Raw genomic sequence first — 455 nt, 5'->3', positions numbered from 1 at the left:
ATCATCCAGAACACGCATTATTCAAGATTATTCAGTTACTATTCTTTCGGACAACAGACTATCTATATATATTTTTAATTACTCTTTCAGTTAATGGTAATAATATATAACAACTTAAATGTATATTACGAGTAAACGTAAACATATAATATCTTCACTTCTCATAACCCAGCATTCCACACACAAGGACACAGACTATTTCTTCTCAAGTTTCGGGACTAATTGTTTTGCACCGTGTCCCTAGCTCCCTCACCCTTCCTCCTGCTCACCATAAACTACCCTATACCCTAGCCATCAGTCAGGAGATTTATTTCTTAATAAAGGGAGATGTATGGGATTAATTGTTTCGCTGCTGAGGCCCGTTTTGCCATAGCTGACGCGCGCCGGTCTGAGAGAGACGCAGGAGGAAGAGAACGCTTTTGGTTACTTTGATGTTGAAATGTTACTTCACTTCT

This window comes from Penaeus monodon, chromosome 32 (assembly GCF_015228065.2).
Source record: "Penaeus monodon isolate SGIC_2016 chromosome 32, NSTDA_Pmon_1, whole genome shotgun sequence".
NCBI lineage: Eukaryota > Metazoa > Arthropoda > Malacostraca > Decapoda > Penaeidae > Penaeus > Penaeus monodon.
This window is presented reverse-complemented; position numbering follows the sequence as displayed.